The sequence below is a fragment of the Accipiter gentilis genome, chromosome W, assembly GCF_929443795.1.
Source record: "Accipiter gentilis chromosome W, bAccGen1.1, whole genome shotgun sequence".
Taxonomy (NCBI): Eukaryota; Metazoa; Chordata; class Aves; order Accipitriformes; family Accipitridae; genus Astur; species Astur gentilis.
The window spans coordinates 10886510-10901669 of record NC_064918.1 but is presented as its reverse complement, the minus strand read 5'-3'; the positions used below and the strand labels follow the sequence as shown (position 1 = coordinate 10901669).

At 44.5% G+C, this 15160-nt stretch overlaps 1 protein-coding gene across 1 annotated transcript in view; it reads right to left on the bottom strand.

Annotated features, from left to right (window-relative positions):
• LOC126035298 (uncharacterized) overlaps nt 1-15160 on the bottom strand; it is a 227458-nt gene that overhangs the window by 176555 nt on the left and 35743 nt on the right. The gene's annotated exons all lie outside the window — the stretch shown is intronic.

The following is a 15160-nucleotide window of genomic DNA, read 5'->3' as shown; positions in this document are numbered from 1 at the left end:
GTGTAATAAAAGATGCCATTATAGAAGGGACTATGCTCTAAGCATTCCCAGTTATTGCATTAAATGGACAGAAAAAATGGGAGGTGTTTGACTGGAAGGTCACTGAGAAATTAAGGAATGCCGTGAGTCAGGACGGAATCAAATCTGCGTTAACTCACCAAATACTGCAATTCATTTTTTCTGCTGATACGCTGATACCTCAAGATATTAAAAAGCTAGCACAGTTGATTTTGACACCCGCCCAAATGTTAGTGTTTTTCTGGCAGTGGGAGACGTTCTGTGATAGGGAACAAGCAACACCACGACAACAAACAGATCCTCTATGGGGAGTAACCATGCAGATGCCGATGGGTACTGGACCCTTCGCATCAGGGAACGCTCAGTTACAATGTGTCACTGAGGTTCATCATCTATCACAGATCTTGGCGTATCAAGCTTTTCTTACCGTACCAGACAATATGTACAGCCATGCTTTTACCCAGGTGAAACAGGAGAATACAATTTATGACCACCCTGACATGAACGAGGGCATGAAAGAAAACATGTTCAAAATACTCGCTTTTGAAAATGCTACTGAAAAGACACGCAAAGCATTGTGTAATTTGCCGAAAAATGCAGACATCGTTGATATGATAGAATACACGGATCGATCAGTGGACTCACAGAAAGTAGCCTATGCTGCCACAGCTCTCCAAGGAGCTACAAAGAAACACAAGGGCAGTAAGACACCCTTGGTCAAGTGTTCTAACTGTGGCAAACGTGGACACATTAGGAGCAAATGTATAGGTACTGTTAACAGTAAGTGCTGCAACAAGCGTAAGAAAGATAACCATACCACCAAGAATACAGGAAGAAGGGAAACTTTACACCGACTGCGAAGGCCCCTCGCGCGACGACACGAATGCAAGGGGCTTGAGCTGCCAGCCCTCAGGCAGGCTCGCAACCACCAGATCCGCCACTGCAGGAAGCTCCAGAGTGGATGTGGAAACCGCAGTCAACATAAAGGGACCATTGGGGTTTGGAATTAGTGCATTTTTAATGGGGCAATCTTCAACAGCTCTAGAAGGAATTCTGGTGCTCCCAGGGCTTATTGATGCAGATTATTGTGGGACTGTGAAAATTATGATTCATGTTTTAATCCCTCCTGTTTGTATTCCTAAAGGTACCAGAATAGCACAATTAGTTCCATTCAGGTCGTGTGTTCCGAACCCAGGTGAAGTACAACGTGGAGATGGTGGATTCGGCTCCACAGGGAAACCGCAGGTATACTTTGCCATGGACACAACAAGAGGTAAACCAGAAAAGGTAGTGCAATTGGAAGGGCCCGATGGAGTTGTTGTCAAGAAACCGAAGACAATCAATACAGGTGCTGATGTTATGATTATTTTACGATGCATTTGGCCTCCATCATGGCCATCGATCAATCCAAACTTTGGTATTGCAGGGATAGGGGGCACACAAGCCACCTTAGTAAGTCAGCTACCGATTACATTTGTGTTCCCCGATGGTGAACACATTACAACGTGTCCGTATGTCATGACTACCCCAACTGAATTGTTTGGCCTCGTAGGCCATGATTTATTGAGCCAAATGAAGGCAATGTTAGTGACGCATCCTTTTTAGGAACGGTCACTGAGGGGTAGCCGATTCTGAAAATTAACTGGAAAACAGATGAGCCTGTTTGGATTGATCAGTAGCTGCTAAATTCTGAAAGGCTACTAAAAATACAAGGGTTAGTTGAGGACCAATTGAGAGCGGGACAAGTTGTTCCTTCTACTAGTCCATGGAATACATCAATATTTACCATTCCCAAGAAAAGTGGGAAGCGGAGACTGTTACATGATCTCAGAGCTGTGAATGTGGTGATGCACAGTATGGGAGCCCTGCAGCCAGGTTTGCCATCTCCAGTTATGCTTCCAGAAGAATGGGATTTGTTAATTATAAATCTAAAAGATTGCACCCAGATGGCGCTGAACGGTTCGCCTTTTCGGTACCATCGATTAACAAGGCAGAACACTATAAGAGATACCATTGGTTCGTGTTACCGCAATGAATGCGCAATTCCCCCACGATGCGTCAGGTGTATGTGGCCTGGGCATCAGAGCCTGTAAGAAAGCAGTTACCTCAGTAACTTGCCACAGGATGAGATTTTAACTCAATTGCAGGACATCTTAAGCCATCGCGGAGTAATAATCACTCCTGAAAAGGTGCAAAAGGCAGCACCTTGGAAGTATTTGGGGTGGCACATAAATGCTAGCAATGTTAAACCTCAGAAGGTTCAAATAACATGAGAAATTTCAACACTACATGATGTCCAGAAGCTTGTGGGAGATATCCAGTGGGTGCGGAATCTTTGCGGTATCACTAATGGCGATATGACCCCTCTGGTAGAACTCTTGGGTATGAGAACACTGTGCAGATGAGAAATGGGAAATGACAGAGTTGACCAATTGGTTGCAGCGCCACGGGAGCCTCCTCCAGGGAATCGTTTTCAACAAAGCACGGCAATCATATGCGTTCTTGCACCAACCCGCTAGGATGTTAACAAAGCAATTTGACTTACCACTTACTGATGCCCAAGGTATCGTTAAAGCATGCCCTGATTGTCAAAAGGAAGGGCTGGGCTTGGGCCGTGGGGTTAACCAATGAGGTCTTTTGCCATTGCAGTTGTGGCAAATGGATATCACCCATGTCACGTGGTTTGGTGCAAAGCGTTCTGTGCACGTGTGTATTGATACCTATCCTGCTGCCATGTGGGCCACGGCACGAACTGGATAAAAGGCCTTACATATTGAATGACATCTTCACGCTTCTTTTGCAGTACTGGGTGTGCCTAAAGAAATTAAGACGGACAACGGCCCAGCCTACGGTTCTACACGATTTGCTCGATTTTGTAATTTGTGGGGAATTCATCATGGTACCGGTATTCCACATCTTCCCACAGGACAGGCTATTATCGAATGGGCCAACCAAACCCTAAAAGAACATGCTGCAAAAACAGAAAGGGGGAACCCAGGGCTTACTCCCAGAGTAACGATTGGCCAAAGACTTATTTGTGCTAAATTATCTTAGATTGACAGGTGATCACAAAGACCCACCAATGGTAGTGCATCATGTTCTTTTACAGGCAGAAAGGACGCAACATAGTACAGGAATCATGGTAATGTATAAGGACCCAGAATCCGGGAAATGGTGCGGATCAGCAGAAGTAAAGCTTACTGGGAGATCCCAGCTAAGTGGGTCAAGCCATGGCTTCGCACTGATGCTGGACCCGGAATTGTCCCAATGGCGACTGGCACAGCACCGGTGGGTGCTGGAGCCACTGATCCAACAGATTCTGACTAATAGAGTATTACTAGCGGACACCGAGTCCTTCAGAGAGGTTTTTAGAACAGCGTGCCTTATTGTATATAGAACTTGCTTTAGGTAAAAAGTGTGTTAAGCATAATTTGATTAAACATAGCGTGATTACGGGAAGACAGTGTGGGGTAAATGTAAAAGTTAGTTAAAGCCAAAATTAGGGGTAAGGTCTATTTCCATTAATAACCTGGGAACGAGTTTGATTGTGGTTCCACAGATACAGGCCCACGACGGACTCCTGTTCGATTTGCACGACCATCATCATCTTGAGCATCATAGATGATGTGGCAATATGAATACCACCTCAGCCAAAAACTAATGTATAGGTCACCTTGGCTAACATAACAGGTCAAGATTCTCTGCGCATCGCAACTGTATCGTAAAGCCCACGAACCAATAGACAAGATGGCTATGACTCGTGCAGCGCGCCTGGCCAGCGAGCGCATGCGTCATAGATTGCAACCGAGGCGGACTTTTGGCACCCGCTGGCCACGTGTGCTAAAACCCGTTCCTCTGCAAATGTATAAATACCGGGATTTTCCGAAGAGCATCGGGGTGGTGTACAGTGAGGCCGTCGTTGCCTCTGTGGGGACGCCCACGGAAAGCTGGCACCTACCGATTGCTGGGCTGAGTTCGTGGAGCAAGATGGCACAAGAATGTATGGATGGTTCATTTTCCTCATAGTCCTCATGGTCTGGGCCATTAGGGGTAACAGGTTGGCTCAAAGAATTATGGGCATTATTGTAGTTACTGTGATTGTAGCTATTGTAATAGTTTTACCTTGTTCAGCTTATTAAGGAAAATGGCATCCCAAGTTATTAAGTAAGCCTGGATTGCTCAAAAACAAAAAGAGGGAGAAAGATTTAAACAGAGACCTACAGTGGATTCGACCTTGTTGTGGTATTACAAATACAGACTTACAGCCGCTGCTGGATTTATTGAGGGGCAGCGATAGCTTAACTTCTACAAGACAACTAAGTGCACCGGGACGGCAAGCCTTGACAGCAATTGGACAAAAAATCACATCCTCCATGTCTGGCAGATACGTTCCTGATTTACCCATAAATTTGAAACCTTACGCTGAGATTGATATGGAACACACTGACTGCAGTAAGCAGCATGACAGTGACACCGGTGATTGATCCACATCGGTTAACGCCATGGGACAGTAAGAATGTTTGGGTGTCACTAGCTAAAGCTATTAATCAAACCTCTTTTTGTGTGCTTATGTATTTTATTAGGTATAATGTTGTTTTTACTGTGTTTAATTAATTGTGTTCACAGATCTTTGCAAAGGGCAATACAGCAGGTGTTAAAATTTTACCTCAATCTATTCACAAACAGATAAATTGGCTGAAGAAACATACACAAAGATCCAGCAAGAAACTAGTTGGTTTGATGGGGTGTTAGAGTCAATATTTGGCGGGATAACACCACGGCTAATGTCATTGATTAAGGAAGCCTTACGATGGTTGGGTATATTGATATTAATCTGTGTAATAGTTAAAATTGCGTATGGGTACATGATGAGAGGAGTCTCAAAGCTGACACACCAAGCTCTACTCGCACAAAAAGAAAAAGGGGGAATTGTTGGGAATTGGCTTGCTGAAAAAGGACATGGGCCTGTGGAAAAGTTGTGCGAGCAGAGTTCTGTGTGAAAGAATGTCAGTTCGAGCAACAAGACTAGGCCTTGGCTGAAAATAGCTGGCTTTACTGATATTGGGAGAAAAACAACAGCTAGTCTCGCTGTTATCAGGAGAAAGACAGGGACGGTGTGACCTTGGCATAACTTCACAAGTAACTTTTGAAGAAGTTCTCATGAGAAAGTTACTGAACACGCGTAGCTGCCAGCCACAAGTGGGTGTGTTTTAGTAATGAATAAACATTAGCAATGTACCAATCATATTAGGACTAGTAGGCATAATTATCGCAAACTGTATAAATATGAGCTATCCATGCAAATAAAGTTGAATCACTTCTATCACTCATATTGGGTCGACTTATGTGCATTCCTCTGCCGCTCCAACAGTACTTCACTCCACACGAGGCAATTACTAGAGGCTTTACTTTGCTCCAACTTGTTTCTGCTGAGCACCTAGAAAAAAACAGTCTTGTGATTTTGTCTGCTTTTCCATAATACTCCAGATCACAAAGATTTATCAGTTCCAGGGGGTTCTTCTTACTGTCTACTCAGAACTAAGTAGCTATATATTTTTTTTCTCTTCCCAAAATTTTATATAGACTGCTGGTCAGGGCGAGGTAAGTATTTTGAGGGGGTAGTAGAGCTAAGAGAGGTAGAGTTTCCAAGGCCTAGAGATCATTTGCTTTTTGAAGACATTTTTGTCAGAAATAACTTATTGCTAGGGTGACTTTTAGGTTTTTGTTTCACAGCAGAGATGCCAGGTATGTCTATGTGGATATGCTCTATAGCTCCTGAGCATATTTTTTTGTTTTCAGATATGCTAAATTTATGTCCAGACCATATGGCTCTTTCCATGTTACGCCCAACCACATGGCAAGAGAGTTCTCTAGTGCTAACAGCAAATGTAGGTTCTTGACATGTACAGTGCTATACTAAAGCCTAATAAACAGTCTCCACCAAGACAAAGGAAAGTGACTCTCCAACTATTATACTTAATCAACTTTCCTATCTGCTTCAAGCGATTCAATCAGAAGACTTTTGGACTAAATCAACATGATGGAATCCTTCCACCTGACTTCTTATTATATGTTTCTCATATTACAGCTCAGAGATACTGGAAGGCGTACTATACCTTGGCAGGCTCTCCAGGAAGGAGTTTCCCTGCTCCTCCTCACATGCCAGTGCAGTGAGACCTGCATGAGGAGCTGCTGTTTGCTGTCAAACTTTTGATTCATCCCTTTGCATTTTTAGGTTCTGCTTTAAATAGATAGCTTCTGCTTCTCAGTAGAGGTGAAGCTAGAGGTAGGCAGAACAAAGAGGGCTTTGGTTTGGTCTGGAAGCCTGATTCATCTCTAAAGCTGGGCAAGGTAGCAATGCAAAGGGGGCCTGGTGGAGCAAGTGAACGAATCTGGCTTCTGGAGTAGGTGTTCACATGAGTTTCGCGTGTTTAGGAGATGCTTCTGTGCAAAACTTGAGTCCTGGCTACTTTTTGCACCCTTATGGCATAATGTGGACTGCCAGGGTGTCTGTTCTTGACCGCTTACTCCTTGCACCCAGAAAGCCAGAGCTCAAGCTGTGGGATTAAACCAGGATCTTAAAGGTGTGGACAGAAAGTTGTTAAGACACTTTCCAGCATCTGAGTGTGGGCTGATCTGTCAGTGTAGAAATAGCCAGAATTATTTACATCTCATCCAGGGAAAGGATTGCTACAAGATATATTGATGCCTGGCAGTGATATTGATTTGCATCTTTTGAAATTACTCCCTGGGCATTTGGCCACACCAGGGTCACTGGAAGATGTGGCTCCCCAGGCATGCATCCTTGGTCACTGATGGGACCAGTGGTGGGAGTGGCTTATGCCTTCTCCTCATGCTCTTCCACCTTTCAAGTGGGGCCCCATTTGTCTGTTCAGTGTCTGGGGGCTTTGGACAGTTGAATGATGTTTGAAAAGTGTTTGTAAATGCTTGGAATGAATGATCAAGTTGTTGAGATGTATGAGGTTTGCCAGGTGGACTTTATTTTGTGCATGTGTGTGGGCTTGCTTGGAGGATCCTTGAAGTAAATTGGGCTGACACAGGCTTGGATGCATTGCTTTAAAAATTCGGGTATCATTTTCTCACTATGTGCCCTACTTGGGTGAACATTTTTCAAGTGAGCAGTTCATCTGCATGCACAAAACTGTGTGCAAAATCTGGATTAAGGTCTGGACGTGATATGCTTTATAGTCTCTCTTGAACATTTTTCTCTTCAATGGCTTCTGATTTCCTTGATTTATCCTTCATTGCATGCACATGGAAAAATGTATGTCTAAAAAAGTGATGGTCTGGAGGTTTTGGCTTATCAATTATGTAATGATTTATTTACCCAGAATTTGAATTATAGAAATGGAAATACACTTATACCTCATATCCTCATTAGTACACACACTACCACCACCATTACTGAGGGAGAAAGACAAAAGGAATCTCACTCCTACAATCCCACCTATAGACACCTCCCATGAACCTCGTGACTCAACAGGAGGGCTCTCCTGATACATTTCATGTTCCTTTTTCCATTTCATTTTCCTGTACTTCCCTCCTCTTCTCAAATAGCAGTTTAATGACATGTTGCAAGGCTCATATTAACAAATTCATGTGTACTTGGACAAAGTTAGCTACAACATGTTGGTTCTTGTTTGAACTCCTCTGGTGTCGTTTCACCTTAATTCTGACAAAGGAAATCCACGAACCTGAGTCGCTCCAACTTTGGGACACGACATCTTAATTGGCGTCACGGACAGGATTTCCCTTGTTGGAAGGGAGTTTTTAATGGGATACTGGACCTCCACTTGGAGAACGAGCGGGGAGGATCTGGGAAAGATCTCTCAACACTAAGTCAGGAGAGATCTGAGCAGTGGCAGACATAGAGGCCCGGGAAATACCTGTGTCTGACTGTTCCCCAGTTTTTAGAGAGGCTAACTGCCTATACAGGATTTCCCTTGTTGGAAGGGAGATTCTAACGGGATACCGGACCTCCACCTGGAGAGCGGGTGGGGAGGATCTGGGAAGGATCTCTCAACAATAAGTCGGGAGAGATCCGAGCAGTGGCAGGCATGGTGACCCGGGAAATATCTGTGTCTGACTGTTCCCCTGTTTTGGAGAAGCTAATTGCATATAAAGCCCACCCTTCCCCACAAGGAGTAGCCTGGGCACGAAACCACTGACATGATCCAAAAGCCATTGTAGGAAGAATTGAGAAGCTTGCAAAAGAAGGCAGGTTTCGCCCGGGAAAAGGGAAGGCTGTAGTGTGTGCAGTGTTAGGGGCTGCACTCGCAGCAGCTCAGGAAGACAGACAGGAAACAATGAGAGCTGAACAGGCAGATAAGGAGAAGATTCAGTCCCTGCAGGATTTAGTTAAAGTCCTGCAAGAGCAGTTAACTGCTGAGCGTAACACAACGCAGTGGCTTCATGCTGCCTTGTCTGATGCGTTAGATCGGGAAAGAATTTTACGAGCCGAGGCAGATGAACGATCTGACTCGGACTTAGACCTGCAAGGTCTAGAGGTAGTTCAAGTGAAACAGCAAAAATCTTTATACCCAAATCAAGAGTTAGAATGTACCAGAAAAGTTTTTTATCCTGAGGATGAAGAGATAGCAATGAGGCCATTAATTAAAACAGAAACCATAGACAATGGCCAAATTGGCGGAGCACCACATGTGACCATTAAGACGATACCGTATTCTGCCACTGAATTATCTAAAATTCAGGAAAAGTATATCCGACTAGCAAAGGAGACCGAAACAGAATATGTGTGGAGGGTGTCATTAACCGGTGGTGGCCAGATTTTATTGTCAGAAGATGAAGCCCAAGGATATTGGGGGCCTGGAGTGTTCCTAACTACCGATGATCCTAGGGAACCATGGTCTCTGACACAGCGGGCAGCTTACTGGGCAGGGGGAATAGACCAAATGGAACGGGGAGAACCAACACGGATAGATACCCCTTCTATAAATCAGTTAACCGAGAGCTTACAGAAAACTGCTTGTCTCCAATTAATGCATGATAGGCGATTAGTGCCACAACAGCCCTCTCCGATGTTGTTAAATGCCAATCCCGATAGAATGACTCCTCTAATCCGAGGTTTACCAGATTCTTTGAAATTATATGCTGTCCAGATGCAGGATAGATTACGCGATGCGATAGCACCTAGAGGAGGCAGGCGGAATGCAGGAGGTGCCCTGACCTGGGGAGAAGTGGCACAGGAATTGATTAACTATGGCTGGAGAATGGGTCTCACAAGAGAAGAAAGCAGGGCTAAGCCTGCTATCCGCCGAATAGAAGGACCTGGCCGACTTCCCCCATCTAAGACTGTAAACACCAAAAAGCCATATGGGGGTCAGCGAAACTTGTTGTGGGCAGAAGGGATAGAAAAGGGAATTCCCTGGGATGTGATGGATGGCTTGCCCACCTCTGTCCTAGAAAAGTTGGTCCTAGGGTGGAAAGACAAGAACAAGGAGCCTCCCCATACCGAGTTAAACATTCGAAACTATAAGGGGGCGAATCCACAGTTGCTGGCAACTCCCACTCCCCAAACACCTACTGCTCCAGAGGAAGGTATGACTGTCCGCAGGACGGGAAACTAGACACGCCATCCCCAGTAAGTGAGCCGGGGGACGGCCAGTGGGTTTATTTAAGGAAGCTCACTGAGAATAAGACAGGAGACCTGTTGATTACTTTTCCCCTTGGTCCCTTTAAGACCCCAGTAACTTTTTTAGTTGATACGGGTGCTCAAATGTCAGCACTCCAGGCGGATGTTGCTAACTGCAATGGAATAATTGCAGATAAGAAGCAGATATGGGTCACAGACATTTTCGGAAGCTCCCAACCACAGCCGACAGCTAAAGTTAAATGCTGGCTGCCAGGGGATTCATCCCCTGTTGAGGTTACTATGATACTAGGTCCTCTACCCACCAATATTCTAGAACTTGACCTCTTAAAGGGCCGGTCGTGGGTAGACTCTAAGGGAAGAGAATGGAAATTTGGGTGTCCCGCAATCTCTGTGAAGCTTTTGCAGTCTGCACTAACTCTTCCCCCTTCAAAGATAGTTAATGTCAAACCTTATGCTTTGCCTTTGGGAGCAAGGGAAGGGATCACTTCAGTGATAACTGAGTTACGGGAACAGGGGATAGTTATTCCTATGCACTCACCCTATAATTCCCCAGTATGGCCAGTCCGCAAGCCAAATGGGAAGTGGCGATTGACAGTTGACTATCGACGCCTGAATGCCAATACTGGCCCATTAACAGCTGCAGTCCCCAATATAGCAGAATTAATTGCAACCATACAAGAACAAGGTCACCAGATTTTAGCAACCATTGATGTGAAAGACATGTTCTTTATGGTTCCCTTGCAAGAAGCAGATAGGGATCGCTTTGCCTTTACCTGGGAAGGTGTACAATATACATTTACAAAGCTTCCTCAAGACTATTGCCACTCACCAACCATTGCTCACTATGCATTAGCCCAGGAACTAAATCAGATCACTCCCAAAGATCGAGTAAGAGTATATCAATATATTGATGATGTGCTAATTGGAGGACCAGACACCACTGCGGTGGGGCAAACCCAGAGAGAAATCATTAATCACTTAGAGAATTTAGGGCTCCAAATTCCTGCAGAAAAGGTGCAACTCCCATCACCTGAAGTAAAATTTTTAGGTATCTGGTGGAAAGGAGGGACTGTGTGTATACCTCCCGAAACCTTGTCCACCCTCGAACAAGTGAAAATGCCTGAAAATAAGAAAGAATTACAGCATGCCCTAGGCTTGCTAGTGTTTTGGAGGAAACACATCCCCGACTTTTCTATCATAGCTCGCCCTTTATATGATTTAACCCGTAAAAGAACTGCTTGGGGCTGGACACCTGTCCATGAAGAGGCTCTGAAATTATTAATTTTCAAAGCAGGGATTTACCAGGCCCTAGGGCCGATACATCCAACAGACCCACTCCACATAGAATGGGGTTTTGCAATTCATGGGTTATCTATACATATGTGGCAGCGTGGACCTGAAGGTCCTACTCGTCCTATAGGATTTTTCTCGCGTAGCTTTAAGGATGCTGAAAAAACGATATTCAGTTTGGGAGAAAGGACTCTTTGTGGTTAACTTAGCCTTACAGGAAGCTGAGAGAATTATACGACAACAGCCCATCATCTTGTGAGGACCCTTTAAGATCCTGAAACCAATATTGGCTGGAACTCCTCTCCCCGCAGGAGTAGCTCAACGAGAAACAGTAAGCAAGTGGTATGCCCAGCTAGACCACTACTGTCACACTAGACAGATAGAGGAGGGAACACCCAAAATGCTCCAAATACAGGATCCCCCTTCTGATCACCCAGAAACAGAACCCCCTCCATCGTACATCAAAGTGGCTCCTGATTTCAAACCCCATTTAAAAAACGTATGGTTCACTGATGCTTCCGCAAAAACGGACGGAAAGACGTGGAAGTATCGAGCAGTAGCATTACATATTGATTCAGGGGAGCATGTGATAACTGAGGGAGAGGGTAGTGCCCAAGTAGGGGAGTTAGTTGCTGTGTGGAGCGTAGTCGTTAAGGAAGCTGAGACAACAGAACCAGTATACATTTATACTGACTCCTATGCAGTGTTTAAAGGATGCACTGAATGGTTACCATTTTGGGAGCAAAACCAATGGGAAGTAAACCAAGTGCCAGTATGGCAACGAGACAAATGGGAAGAAATACTGAATATCGCCAAGCAGAGATCTTTCTTAGTAGGCTGGGTTGCTGCACACCAGGCAGGGGATAACCCAGCGCACCTCCTAAATAACCGGGTAGATTCCTTAACACGTCTAGCCAGTCTTGCCATCGATGGTGAAGCAGAAAAATGGGAACACCTTTTGGAGTGGCTGCAGGTGAAGCGTGGCCATTCAGGGAGTAAAGACCTGTACAAAGAGGCTATTAGCAGAGGATGGGCTGTTACACGAGAATTATGTAACACTGTTATTTCTGCATGTGGTCAATGTCGAGTTCGTTTGGAAAAATATAACCCTTTAAAAGAGCAACCCCTACATTTAAGGACAAACAAAGGTTTATGGCAAACGTGGCAAATTGACTATATTGGCCCCTTTAGGCTATCAGAGGGAAAACAATATGTGTTAGTAGGAGTAGAGGTGGTATCAGGACTAACACAAGCTGAAGCTGTATCCAGAGCAACAGGAGAAAATACAGTGAAAAGTCTTAAAGTATGGTTTAGCTGCTTACCCAAGCCTCAATCAATTCAGTCTGATAATGGGAGCCATTTCACTGCTGGAGTGGTGCAAGAATGGGCTAAGGATGAGGAAATCCAGTGGGTTTTCCACACCCCTTACTACCCTCAAGCTAATGGTATTGTGGAGAGAACGAACGGACTTCTAAAACAAGCTCTGAGGCCCCATGACCCAGGGTGGGCCTCGCGAGTACCAGAAGCAGTATACCGAATTAATAGCCGGTGGGGGGCAAATGGCTGCCCCCGACTCCTAGCATTCTGTCCCACACCTCCTTCTATTGTTCCAGGGACGAAAGGTGGCAAAGACCCTGCGCACTTGCTCCACTATGCTGGACAACCAGTATTAGTGGAACTACCCACTGTGGGGCAAGTGCCCCTAACCCTAAAGACACCCCTTAACCTCTATTCCTGGGTGGCCACAGATGCTCATGGGAAAGAGCATCATATCAATACCCGATGGATTGTCCCATCCTTCTAAGTGGACCTTCATGTTCTGAATTAAAGCTGCTCCGATGTTAAATGGATGATAAGAATATGTATTTTCTGTATCCCACTAGCTGGATTCTAACAAACATATCAGTTAAGATGCACAATATAAACCTAACCCTCTGTTATAGTACTAAAACCATAGCTGCTTGATTGCTTGCTTATGTTTTTGTTACTCTGACTAGTAATGCTGTGTTGACTTCTCAGAATTCCTGAGTTGGGGGGAGGACACAGAAAGCTTGACAACAGACCACGTTGGAGTTCTTGCAGCAGCCCCTACGCCACGTGAGAGCAAGAGGTCGCTATAAACTTATTAGCTTTTTTACACACAATAAGCACATTCTGCTGATCTACGGATGCTTTAATCAGAGCAATTCCAGTCAAGAGAGCTTGAAGTTTAAGGCTAGTTTGTATGCATCTATAATAAGTAACACATCCTACACATGGCCTGCATGAGGTTGTTTTACAGAAGCCCTCATGAGCGCCTTGGAGGGTGCACCTCAGCCTCTCGGATGGATCCCAACCACTAGCAGCACTGCTTGACATCTCCTCCAATCCTATCCCTCTAATGATTGTTTATTTTTGTATATATTTTGCAGGTTATCAGAAGCCCACGGCAGGACTTATGTTTTCACTTGATGAGTGGGCCATTATCTGTATTGTTTCTTTGATTTTGGTTGTGATATTCTTATGGTATAACAGGGAAAGATGGTTTGGAACTCCTTCCTCCTTGCCTTTCTTGCCTTTGGTGCATCTGGACAAGGAGAAAGGACCTCCAATTTAGCTTGGGAAGTGATACAAGGATTCACACATGTCTGGAATAAAACGGATCAGGGGATATGTATTCGGATTCCTACTTCTGCCAAGCAGGGGATTAGATTCAGTTTGATACCCATGAAGCTCAATATTGGAAAACATAATATGACCAATGGCATTAAAGGGTTAGTAGATGCTCCTTTTGAGTATCAATATCGAAGTGATTATACCTCCTCTGGTAGATGGTGGCGAGATGAAGCAGCCTTCTATGAGATCCCTCGCCACACGGGGTGGCCTGACTTAATAAACAAAACTTGTAAGTGATGGAGATTGGAGGTCAGTCGCGAAATTGGTGTTAGTCATAGCCCACCGTGTCCTCCAGGATTCGAGGAAGCCTATTCCAGACGATTCCCACCTTCTCCATCCTGGTGGAAAATAACAGGCTGCCCTTGCTATCACAATATATCTTGTAATCTAGTGCCCTTTTGGCCTGCTTCCCTGGAAATTACCCCTTTTGAATTACAATATAATGTAAAATGGGATTCAGCTTGGTGTGTTCACATACCTGACAGGAAGGGACAATATCCTTCAATGAATAGCGCCCACACTGCTTGGGGATGGTCAGTGAAGCACATATTAAAAAACCAACGTCTTCACTTATTAACGAAAGAATTTGTAGGCACACCCAACCCCAATGATGCCCATTTGCTAAACTGTACCCACATTATAGATTGTACCACAGGCGCTGGCAATCCCATTGAAACATGGATCAGTTTGGAAGTTAGAACCTTAATTCGAGATATGTGCACCTGTTGGGGATATCCTAATTTTGGATACCGAAACCGGGATAACCAATGTAATCAGATCACCAATAATGTTAATACCTGGCTAAAATGTGGAATTCCCATTAACCACTTCCCAAGACATAAGGTGGGGGAAGATAATCAAATACCTCGGGGAGACGCAGCTACTTGTCAAAACGCTTTGTATGCTGCCCCTGAGGGAACTGTCTGGGGGTGCTCAGACGGGAAAATGTACTCGCACTTGAATGTTATCGAACAGGCTGGATTGCGGTGTGGTTTGGGAATTCCTACTATGTGTCCCAGGCGAATCTTTGAATATACCACACCACCTATTCACAGGAAGAAACGAGAACTTGATGACCCAAGTAGCACCCAGAAATGGATTCAAAGCATTTTAAAACCCTATTATTATACCTGGGGACAGAAGGTATCGTTAGAGCTAGAAGCATTCTTTGCACCATCTGGGTATATTGTTCAGCACCAATGGGTGCTAGAAAACTTGGCAAGTACATGTATTAAGTAATTGGACTTGATATGCCTTTGGGGAACTAAATCTCCAAGTGCAACAGGTATCAAAAAATTGACATTACAGAATCGTTTAGCCTTAGATATGTTATTGTTAAAAGAACAAGGTGTGTGTGGTATGTTGAATTTGACTGAATCTGAATGTTGTATTACCATTCATAATGCCATAATGATCTCTTTGATTAGTTGTGAGAACCAGAGCTAGAGTATGCTTTTGGATAGAGATGTGAGACTTTGTATTACCCATTCAAGAAGAGGACCCTTTAGATACACCAACTGACATCAGTCCTTGTTGCTGCTTTTAACCTTTGGGAAGATATTA